Here is an 11777-nt window from a genome sequence, read left to right as displayed (position 1 = left end):
TACAGAATTTAGTTGTAGCAAATCATGCAAAAAGCCAAACCTTTGCGTACTTTTGCTTTTTAATCCTATCATTTCAATTTAGTTAAAAAGCCAAAATTGAAAGGTTTATAGAAATTTTATCTAATTTTGAAATCTAATTTAGGGGGAGTATAGTTATGATGATGTGACATCATATTTGGCATTTTTTAATTTTAAAATCGTGGGACCTACTTGACACATTATTTTGGCAAATCATACAAAAAAGTCAAACCTTTGAGCGCTTTGGCATTTTAATTTTATCATTTCAATTTTGGTACAAAAAACTAAACCATCTCTCTCTCTCTGTCTCTCCCTCTATCTCTCGACAGTCTCTCTTTCTCTCTCTGTCTGTCTCTCTCTTTATGAGTATGTGTGAACACTTTAATTCCTTTTTTTTCCTTTCTATTCTTTCTCCAAACTCTTCTCTTTCATGTATTTCTACTCTCATTGACACCATAAAAACCAAAAAACTATATCTTGACTCTTTACTACACAAAACTAGTGCAATTCTCTTCAAAGGGTTTCCTATAAACACTACTTGGGACTCCAATGACATTGTCGAGGCATTGGGATTCGAGGAGTTGCACTACGTTTGAGGGCTACCCCATGGACTAACATTGTTGGACGGGTCTTTATAGTCAATGAGTCCTTACTTGACCAGAAGATCCCCTTTTACCTTGAAATGGCACAAGTGTGGTTCTATTTATTAATAAAAGCTTTTAGGCAATAAGTAGTTAGTTAATTAAAAGTTTATTTTATAATTAATAGTATAAAAATTTATTCTTCTTCAATTATTAATTTTCAGGTTCTAGAGTTTCCATCAAAATTATTCTTCTTTTATGAAGTAGAACCAGAGAGTTAGGGAGAAACTCCTATAATTCTTAGCCATATAAGTTATAAGGGAATGAAAGAGAAGTACCTATATTTTGTTGAATGACTAGAGGAGTATGATTTGATTTATACTCGAGTATCGGGTGAAGATGATGATTCTTTATCCCCAGTTAGCTATGGATTTTTTACCAAAGACAAAAAGGTGGTCGAAGAAAGGTTTGTTCTTTGTTGTTTTATTTATATTTTGACACAATAAGACGTATAAATTATGTTACAAGTTCAATTATCTTATGTTCTATTTCACCAGGGCAGCTAAGTTGGGGATGAAGTTGGGATAGTTGGAAGATGGAGTGAAAATGATAATGAGTCCAATCCTAGCTATCAAATATGAAAAGTCAAGAAATCACAAGATTTGGTTCAATAGCATGGTGGTTGCTTGTATAGGTTAGGAAGATGTAATAAATGATTCTAAGAAGGCAGTTATATTTAAGGATGGTAAACCATTGCCAGGTGATATAATCTATTAACTGCTTGAAGATTCTTGAAGATGAAATTGCTGCCATTCCTTCTATAAAGAAAGAAGGAGATAAAGTGTAACACCCACCCTTTTGTGATGCCAAAATTCCTATCATTAATAGAAAACTCTAGTAAAACTTAGGGCTTCACATATAGTAAGAAATAGTGGTAAGTTTAGTATGTATGCAAATGCTATGTTGTGGAGTATATGTATTTTGTTTATTTTTTCAAAGTGAAGGATAAGATTTTTTTTTGGCAGTATAAACTTCGGTAGTCGAAAGTTAAAACTTTCAGCAGCCAAAGGTCCCTTTACTGCTGAGGTTTTCTTCTAGACAGTATAAACTCTGACAGTCGAAAGCTAGACTTCTAGCAGCTGAAAGTCCTTCTTCACCTAAGGGTATAAAAGGCCTAGTTGACAAAATTTTAAAGGAGAATTTTGAAATTTCATCCAATAGGTACCTTTTTCCCTCTGTTCTCTCTCACATTTTCCTCTTTTCTTATCAAGCTAAGTTGGTTAACTCAAAAGAATTTTATTGGGTTGGTTTTGCATGTTAGAGTATATGTGAAAGATAAGTGATTCAAGGAGAAATTCTTGCTAGAAAAGGGTTAAAGTTGAGGCTTCAAAAGGTAAGTATTTTATTGCTTTTTCTATCCTTTTCTTTTGCATGTGTGTTGTCGAAGTAGATTGTTGTCCAATAGCTTGATTTTTATGTGTCTAAGCTTTTGGAATTAGGGTTTAACTCATAATAAGAGGTTTGTAAAATGAGTTTCAAATTAGTAAAAAAGTGTTTTTCTACACATGATTTTCTATACAATTGATAGTTGCATTTCATTTTGGGAGATTTTGTTAAGGTATTGAAGTGTTTTTCTTTTGTTTGGATTGTTTTCTTCATGATGTAAGTTGGAAGAGGTTTGAGAAACTATGGTTTTTGTTGTACGGTTTGATGCATGTGGTATCCTTGGTATGTTTTATTTTTTTGGTGTTTTGGAGTAGAGTAGGTTATGTCACTTGTGTTTTTGGCCTTGCATTTTTTACAGAATTCAAATTGAAAATTCTAAGAATTTTCAGGTTTGGCTATCGAAAAGCCATTATTTTGACGCTTGGAGTAGCTGCTACTTCTCCAGAGTTTTTAAAGTATAGGACTTTGGCAACCAAAGTTCCCTATTTCGGCAACTAAAGTAGTTATTGCCTAAAAAGGACATTTAATGTTTAGGACTTTAGTGGCTGAAGTTGTATAAAGTTATAGATATTCGAATAACTCATTAAGGTTTATCTTTTATAGGATCGGACATGAGAAACTCGAAAGGCTACAATTAAGAATTAGCTATCATTCACGATTATGGTATTTGATAGGCTATAAGATCTGAGTAATACTAACCTAAAGTATGCAAATATGCAAACCTTTTAAATAATTATAATGAGACTCAAGGCCATTCACATGCATCATTTTGTAATATTATTAAGTTGTATGTATCTAGAACACAAATATGCTGTATTATTGTATAATTATTATTGATGCACAATAGATGTTGGATGACCCTCTGATTTCCCCTATGATATGGATATGTTATATGTTATAATCATGCATGATATCATGTAGTAAGACTATATGAGGCTTAATAAGGCTCTGGCTCACTATTTATAATAGAGGAAGACCCAACAAGCTTTTTTATGAGCTGGGCGCATTGGATATGCTTTGTATTGAGAAGAAGCCCTGGGGAGCATCTTTATGAGCCAGGCAAATTGGTTATGGAAAATCACTAATGACTAGTCTATCTTATGTGAATTGTTTGTGATGTGTAAACTCATGTGATTAATGCATTGCATATGTATGAATTGAATAGTATGATAAATATTTTAGTTGGTTTACTCACTAAGCTTTCTCAACTTACCCCTTTCCCTTAACCCCAAGTGAAGTGTTGCAGGATTAGAGTTATCTACAAGAAGAGTTAGGAAGAGATAGAGGTCTAGCAAGTTACTCTGTATGCTTGAGTTTGCATAATGGACATGTAACGCTCCTTACACGTCTATAGTGTAGTTGAGCAAGGTGTGCCACATTCGGTGCTGGAGGACCCTATCTTGTCTTGTCATGTTCATTGTTAATTTTTTTAACTTTCATTTTTTCATATTATCCAAGTGTGGAATTTTTTTTTCCACAATATATTTTATTGGAGACCTAGACAGAGCCTATTATGTTTTAGTAGCATTTGGTGGTTTCCATTATTTACCTGTTCAAAGTGATTCATATCCATTTCATCCTATTATGTATCATAGCATTCATAAATGCTCATGTAAATTTCCAAGAAAATAATATACATTTCATTCATGTGGAAATTTATACATAAAAATTTCCAAGTTTCATTTACAACTCAAAATATAATTACATGATGCTTATGTATAATAAACCAAAAATACAAGATCTAATAGATGGGCCCTACCAACAAAATACAGACTACTGCTGAAGTGACTCTGGAATGTGGTAGATCTAGTCAAAACTACGTAAGAGCACTACTGCGGCAGCGGCTGCTGCGGCTGCTGCGGCAGCGGCTGGTCTACAGTACCTACGCGATGGAAAACCAACGCGCTAAGTGAATTTCTCAGTGGTAAATAAATTTAAATAAAGGTAACTAAATAATTAAAAATATTATTTCTATGTAAAATTTCATAAATTCGAGGTCTGTTCTATATATTTGATGCACTTTGGGAACAATTAAATTTATCGGGATATTTTCTATTTATTTATCCCATATTTAGTCTTAATTAATTTATAACAGTGCCCAAGTAACCTATAACAGACTATAAAGGCTAGATACATGAGAGTATATTGGTTAGACATCCATATGTCTACCCTGTATACAACTGTCATGTTAGGCGCAAAGCCAGCGAGCAGGCATTAAAGCCAAAAATGAAATTAGGCACAATAGCCAAGGGGCATGCATAAAGCCTGTAGAATAATCATATTAGACATATTTTATCAACCAATGATTATTCATGTGGGCAGTACTGCTATCTGTAGTCCCTAATTGGTATACCAATCGATCCAAGCTGTATACATAAGTCTAGTTATACTTTGGGCAATTAAGCATTATTAATTACTTATTAGAAATTTTCATGTCAATTTGTAGTGAGAAAGTAGGTCTCACATATCTCTTTCATATAATTTAGTGTTTAGCAACATAATTAGGGTTAAGTCCCTACCGTAAAATAAATTGTTTAATAAGCCTTTCTTTAGGTTCAGTTTTGGTATCTTAACTTTATCTATTAATTTGATCAATATGTGGCCACTGTCTGGTGTTTCGCTATTTTGCAACCACCGCAAGTGCACGGATCGTTAACAAGTAATAAAGTGATGAGTAAAGTATCGTTCCCATCAGGAATTTGTTTAGGAAGTACCAATCTACACAGTAATTTTGACTGTCTTGGCTATCGAATACTTAGGGAGTGAAGTTTGTTAACCTTAAACACTAGAATGGTAAACTTAAAACGAAATGATTTATTTGAAATAATTATGGAATTAAGATTTTACACCTGAATCTTGCGATGGATGTTATCTTATTTTTTTACTGGTTTTAAGAATCGTTTACCTTGATTGAAATTAGTCCTAAGGTATCCTAAGTCCTCTCTCAAGGTACCTAGGGTGTATTCTAATTAACTTAAACCCGACTTTCGTGGCGATCAGATTAATTAAAATCCCTTAAGATCTTTGACTAATTTTGAAGTTCCACAAAGGTATCAGCCTATGTCTAGGTCAGAATTCCTAAGTTCAAGATCTTGATTTTCTAATATTAATCTTTACCTTTCAGTCCTTCAATTAATATCTACAATCAATACTAAGTGGGTGCCAGCACATAGTATGCATTAAGATCACAAGAAATTAAATCAAGGAACAAATCTCAAATCCAATAAATAAAACTTAATGCTTATCCATAACAATGATTACAAGCATTACTCTCCCAATTCCAGAATATAAAAACTACTTGCTCATGAGTTCAGCAAACATCATAATAAAAAGGTAAAGATAGTAAAAAGAAATCATATAGAAGAAATAAAATGATAAAGATCCATTTAAGAAGATGGAATGAAGGAACCGAAGAGAGTTTGCAGCTTTGATCTTGTGGAACTTTGGCTGGAAGACTCCCCTTGATACTAATATTCTTCTCCTCAATACGGTTGGAGAGAGTGCAAAATGTGAGTCTCTCTAAAACTCCTAAAAGTGCTATTCGAGCCCCTTCTTAGATGTTTTCTCTTTCTATTTTTAATAGCCGTTCTAGGGTTAGGTCATTTTGAGTCCCAAAAGCCTTAGGAGTCCGATTTGAATCTGTAAACAAGAGCTGGAATTCGGGTTTGAAAACTGGCTGCTGCAAGGTACACAACCCGTGTGTCACTACACGGTCTCGACGTGTAGGGCCGTGTAACTTGCTGGAGTGGAACTGCGGAGTCTTGCATTGGCACAGAGAGTTATACGGGTCTTCGCCAACTACACAGGCCTGGTTACACGGGTCGTGTACTATTGTTCCCATAAGGTTCTTCAAGCTTGCGCTCGGCAGAGACTTACACGAGTCCCTGCAGATACATGACCTGTGTACTTTTGTTTCTCTATTGGCTATTTAGCTTTCTTCTGACAGAAAGTTACACGGGTCTAGGGTTTGTCTTACACGACCTGTGTACTTTGTATCAGCAGCAATGCTTCGTCTCTTGACCTCTCCAAGCTTCTTTTTGCACTCCTATACTGTGGGGCTTCACCCAAACACCTGAAATGATGCAGAAAACATGGAATTAAGGGCTTGACAATAGAAATTACAAAAACGAATGAAATCAACTACTATGCATGAAAATACTTGCCTAAATGCTATGAGATAATATACAAAAGCGCTTAAAAACATCTATATAATTCAGTGTATCAAATACCCCAAAACTCAAACTTTTGCTTGTCCTAAAGCAAAGCAAAACTTCTGTTTTAAAACACATTTCAAGGGATACTTAGGAATATAACCAACAATTTAATAAGCATAGAATTGAACTCCTCCAACCTTCATACCAATTTCCCTCTTTCAAGGCATAAGGGTTCTAATAGTTGCCTGTTTAGAACTTCACCTCCTTTCATGGTACTTCAACTAATTATTCCACTTTGCACGGCCATTAATAAGTCACAAATAACTTGTTTTATTGGGATAGATTTGAGAAACACTAACTCCCCCAAATTTGCCTCTTTTGTGAGTAATTGTGATGAAGTAATTCAATTTCAACTCCATAGGCATATCTCAATTTTCTATCTCCACTAATATAACATGCACTTTTCAAAAGATCAAAAGGTCTTTAAAAAGGGTTGTAATGGGGCTAAGGGGATAATGATTTGATTGCTAATGAAAGGTTTTTAGGGAATGCAAATATGAGGATAGCATGTATGCATAAAATACCAAGTAAACTAAGTGCTAAGCATGCTTCCATGATACTTATCTTAGGACTTCTTTTTTCTCTTTTTTTTTTTAATTTTTTTTGTCCCTTTTGTCCTCTCCCCCAAACTCATAGCTTTTGCTGGGTTGGAAAGGCAAAAATTTTTTTCCTTTGATTTCAATTGCACACTTGCACTCTTTCTTGAGTTCTACATCCTCTCTTCATTTTCCTTATTCATTTTGCTTCCTCAAAAGGGTATGGTAGGTGTTTAGGCTAGGGGCTAGGTAAATAACATGGGTAAGCAATAAATGCTAAGGGATAAACATAGGCTTCAAGTTGGCTACAGGGGATATACATTTTAATTAGGGGTGGCTAAAGCTTAGTGAGGCTATATCAAAGAATGCCTTAATCATCTCTTTATCAAGCATATGCTAGGATTTCACCTTAATAGGTCCAAGAGATATGTTCTAGAGCTAGTGAGGCATTTTTTTAGGTTTGCTTGTATTTCAAAAATTGTTCTCCTAATTTTACAAGTTCAATGTGATAAATTAATAGTTATGAAGATGTTTACTAGTCTAGTTCCATTAAAGAGATTAATTTCTTCACAAACAACATGTTAGAATCCCTTTTTGCCTATCTAGATACATTCATTCCTCTATCCCGTGGAGTCCAATTATTAGCTTACTAGAATTTGGTTATAGTGCTAAGTTTTACAATTTAAAGTCCAAAATTTTTCAAAAATTTTCAAAAATTTGATACACAAGAATAATGTAGCTGAATTTAAACAATGTAATGATGTGTATGTAATGATATGCAATGAACTTTTATCCCCTCCATGCTCAAACCAGACATTGTCCTCAATTTTAAAATAATATGCAAAATTAGAGAAAATGTACAAAGATTATAAGGAAGCATATTATTTATTAGGTATTGAAAAGTTTGGACATTAAGCAAATAAAAGAGACTTACGATTGCACCTTAGGACTAAGGCATGTAAGATATTATAATAAAGATCCTATCCTATGGTCTTAGCTCTAAAAGGTCTCTGATGATGATGATGGCGATACTGGCTCCTCCTCCTCATCATCTAGCTTCTCCATTAGCATGTCCAATTTGTTGTGGGCTTCCTGGAGGCTCTCCTCGATTGCTCGCATCCTGTTGTTGATTATGGTCCCCATGCGTTGTAGGTATGCGAGTACCGGGCCTGTAGGTAGTGGTGTGTATGGAGGCACTCGAGCAGGGGACTCTGAAAACAATTGCTCTTGGCCTTCTTCTTAAGGCTGCGAAGTCTCGCTAGGTCCTTCTCTTGCTTCGTCTCTCTGAGGGATGGTGTTTCCTTCGACATCTAGCAGGTAGCATGTGTTGCCCACCTTCTTACATATCCCCATGGATATGCAGATAGTTTGATCTATTCTTGACATTCCAGTGACAGAGCACAGCCTGTGATGTCCTGGAATGAAGCCGAAGTGGAGGGCAATGGTTATGATAAGGCCACCAAGCACGATTTGCCCAGTAGACTGATAACAGAGGCGTCGGAGATGGTTGCACAAAAAGAAGCCGATGCTGCAGAACTGTCTGGTGACCATACACCATAAGAAAAATAGCTCGTTGGCGTTTACAACGCCAAGGTTGTCGCCTTGGCCCATGATGGTGTGAGCAGCGAACCGATGCATGTAACGCAGGGTTGGACTTGTGATGGCCGTGGATTTGGACTTGCTAGAGCCATATGGTTCCGTGTTCGGGGCAATGAAACTCCAAAAGTTGATGCTGTTGTAGAGCATGCGGTTCCTAGGAATCTCCTAGTGGCCGGCACTGTCAAAGTCAAAGATGGCATTGAACTCATCTATGTTCATCACCTGGTCGATACCGAGGAGGCAAAATTCAATCCTGCCCCTATCCTCCCTATCAGTAGGCCATAATGTGGGCCTGAAGCTGCCCAAAAACTCCAGCGTTGTGTCCTTGTATGCTGGAAATTGGAGTTGGGTGAACCTTGTCCACCCGACGCTATCGAGTAGCCCATTGATTTCATTCTATAGCCCGATCTGCTCCAGCAGTGAAAAATCCATGTATTTGGTGGAGCTTATTTTCCAGGCGTGAAGTCGATGTTAGTAGTATGCCTTAGAGCATACCATTTAGTATGTATCTTGTACATGTTTTATTAATAAAAGGCATTTTCACTTTTCCGTTTACATAATATATTTATGTGTAATAGAAAAGGTCCATTGATATTTTGTTAGAAATTCTATTCTTAAGCTGTTAAGAATATGAGTGACAGTATTTTTAGTACAAAGTATCATAAATAGGATAGGTTCACAATCGAGGATACTTCATAATAAGGACATGACTTATCCAGAAAGATTGTATTCATGTTTGTTCTCAAGTTATTTATATGAGATATAAATAAGATGAAATGGTGAGTCTCATGCCATATAACAAACATGATAGGCACTTATACATGATAAGTAGGCTGAACCAGTGACACTTATGATGAGCACATGGAGTTTACTCTTGTCAATGTATTGTCATAAATTATATTAGTGCATATAATCTTTAGACCTGAGATAGCATAGGTATCTTGTATATAGGTGGTTTGAGTTTGATATTGCTTTCATACTTGTATTGTGTATGGGTATATGGGTATGTGTTGGCTCCTACTAGTTATATATGGAGGTAGGTGTTGATCAAGATGGAATCTATTCCTCTAAGTAAATAGAGATAAAATCCTATGTTCATTTAATTGTTCTTGATGTTTCAAGTTCCTGGACAGGACAGATAGATTTAATCAGAAAAGAGTTTCTGATGAGAAAATATTTTTAATCAAGAACTGGAATTAAAAGAGAACATAATGTTCATAGCAAATAGGGTTTGACATAAACCATGACTCCAGCTTGAGTTGGGATTTTGTAACAGAGAGATTTTAGTGCATGGTAACATATGATTATAGGTTCATTTAAGGTAAACCTTATTACTAATTGGGTGGCCATGACATGCTATACTAGGTGTTAACCATGGTCTATGAGGTACATAAAATGATTTAGAGAAATCATTTATGGTAAGAAAGAGTTCTGATGATATTAAGAGTTGATATCATATCTCATTATCAATTAGTGATGAGCCTAGTAAGTCACACATATACACAAGTTATCACCTAATTAAATATGATTTAATTAATTAATTAAAGAGTTTAATTGATTAATTAAATAGGTTTGGTTTGCAATTAGATTGCAAAGTCTTTAGCATGACTTGAAACCAAATCTAGGTTATTGGATGTACAATATAAGTTAAATTTATATTTAAAGTGTTTAAATATGAATTTAATTAATGAGAAATTAATTAATAAAGATTAATTAATTGATTTATATTTGATATAAATTGATTAGAAGAAGAGAAATAATTATTTTGGGTTGAGAATTCAAAACTAAGACGCAGGGGCATTTTGGTCATTCACAGGGTGACATTTGGCACCATGAGATGGTGACACATGGCACTACACATATGCTTGCCAAATATCTTTTAATCATGTAAGATGATTAAAATTAAGATTAAATATAAGTTTGACACTTGGCACAATGTGATTGGGTCAATTAAACCTAGAACCAATCAGAGGGTGACATGTGGCAAGGGTTTAATGTGTTAACCTAGTTATATAAGTGTCATTATGAAGAGAAAAAATATAACCAGCAGCCTCTTTCTCTGGTGCCGCCACCCAAGAAGGTTTCTCTCTTCTTCATCTTCTTCTCTCATTTTTCCAAGAGATTAACAAACAATCTCTTGAATTAAAAATACTAGAAATTATTTCTAGTGTCTTGTTTACATCTTTAATCTCTTAAAAGGCAGAACTTGATTTTCTAAATAATAGAAAAAGCTTTAGAAGCTGTTCAAGGGTTGCCATAGGTGTTCTTGGTGTGGACAAGCTAGAGGGACAACATCTGATGTCCTAAAGATGCATATGAAAGGCACAAATACACTGCAGTGCATCAAGAGGTTAGTGTGTTTGTTTTTGATTTAATATAGGGTTCTAAAACTAATCTGATTAATTTTAAAATCTTAAATGGAAAATACAGATCCAAAAATATATTAAAAGAGTTTGAATATATTGTTTATCATTGAAATCAAATAGATAAAAATAAATATTATATGATGCATGTGACTCTATGTGAAAATTTTTGAATTCAATGGTATAAACTTGTGTTTTTCACGCTTCCGTTCCTTCAATTGGTATCAGAGCCACTATATTTGCCATTTAAATTGTTGATTATATGATTTAATTGTGTGTTTTGACCATGAGATGATTTATCCATTGCTAATTGCAATGTATGTGTGGCGGCATGCAAGAGAACACCTTCATGGTGCGCAAGGTTTGTGGCTTCATGGGTGGCTCAAGGTTTGGCTTTTTAATTTGCAATTGTTGTATGATCTAAAAGCTCATCCTATGTCTAATTAAATTGTTTAATTAGAATTTCAATCACACAATTAAATTTTGATTCAAATCAGAATTTTAAAAATTGTTTGAATGTGATTCAAATCTGAATTTTTAAAGTTGTTTGAATCATATTTAAATCTGATTTTTTAAAGTTGTTTGAATAATATTCAGATCTGATTTTTTAAAAATTGTTTAAATGTGATTCAAATATGAAATTTTAAGGTTGTTTGAATGTGATTCAAATCTGAATTTTTAAATTTGTTTGAATGAGATTCAAATCTGAATTTTTAAATTTATTTGAATCATATTCAAATCTGGATTTTTAAGTTGAATATGAGATATTCAATTTAATTTAAGTATGTATGTTTTATTTAATTGTTAAATAGTGATATGTATGATGAATGATCATAGACTATAAAAGACCAATGTGATTGGATTTATTTTTTTATGTTTTTTTGGGATTGTAAATTAATCAATTTATTTTAATTTATTTTGGGCATGTATTATTAAGTTTGTAATAATTTTTGGGTTGTAATTTCATTTATTTAAGTTCTTGTAAATTCGCCTTGGTATGCCAAGGATTACTATGTAATT

General features: G+C 34.1%; 1 pseudogene; it reads left to right on the top strand.

Annotated features, from left to right (window-relative positions):
- Positions 1-386: 386 nt before the first annotated feature.
- LOC110660547 (clavaminate synthase-like protein At3g21360) lies at positions 387-8355 on the top strand (annotated as a pseudogene).
- Positions 8356-11777: the final 3422 nt, after the last annotated feature.

The sequence above is a fragment of the Hevea brasiliensis genome, chromosome 4 (genome assembly GCF_030052815.1).
Source record: "Hevea brasiliensis isolate MT/VB/25A 57/8 chromosome 4, ASM3005281v1, whole genome shotgun sequence".
NCBI lineage: Eukaryota > Viridiplantae > Streptophyta > Magnoliopsida > Malpighiales > Euphorbiaceae > Hevea > Hevea brasiliensis.
The sequence above is the reverse complement of the archived record's forward strand: the minus strand, read 5'-3'. Positions and strand labels throughout refer to the sequence as shown.